The sequence below is a fragment of the Penaeus monodon genome, chromosome 32 (assembly GCF_015228065.2).
Source record: "Penaeus monodon isolate SGIC_2016 chromosome 32, NSTDA_Pmon_1, whole genome shotgun sequence".
Classification (NCBI taxonomy): domain Eukaryota; kingdom Metazoa; phylum Arthropoda; class Malacostraca; order Decapoda; family Penaeidae; genus Penaeus; species Penaeus monodon.
The window spans coordinates 31,561,997-31,562,297 of record NC_051417.1 but is presented as its reverse complement, the minus strand read 5'-3'; the positions used below and the strand labels follow the sequence as shown (position 1 = coordinate 31,562,297).

The window sequence follows — 301 nt, the reverse complement described above, 5'->3', positions numbered from 1 at the left end:
TATTTGAGATTTACGATTAAATACCTTATTCTGGAAATAATTCTTAAAACCGTTTTTCCCTTATCGCCCCATAAAAATGTATTTCTTAAATCTATTTCTTTATGATATACGGTCAAATAGGGAATCCTTAAAATTATTTTCTCTGGATGAATCAATGAATGAAACATTTCTCTAAGGCAACCACTTAATCTAATTAGTTGAAACATACGATCTAATTTTTTTTTCTCTCTTAAATATCTGCATGCCTGTTTTATTTATGTTTTTTTTTCAGTTTTAAATCGTTTTAATCACAGAAAGAAAG

General features: G+C 26.6%; 1 protein-coding gene across 1 annotated transcript in view; it reads right to left on the bottom strand.

The window, feature by feature from the left end:
• The window catches only part of LOC119593640 (titin-like), a gene marked incomplete in the record, with an annotated part of 14,533 nt that overhangs the window by 3,096 nt on the left and 11,136 nt on the right, over positions 1–301 (bottom strand).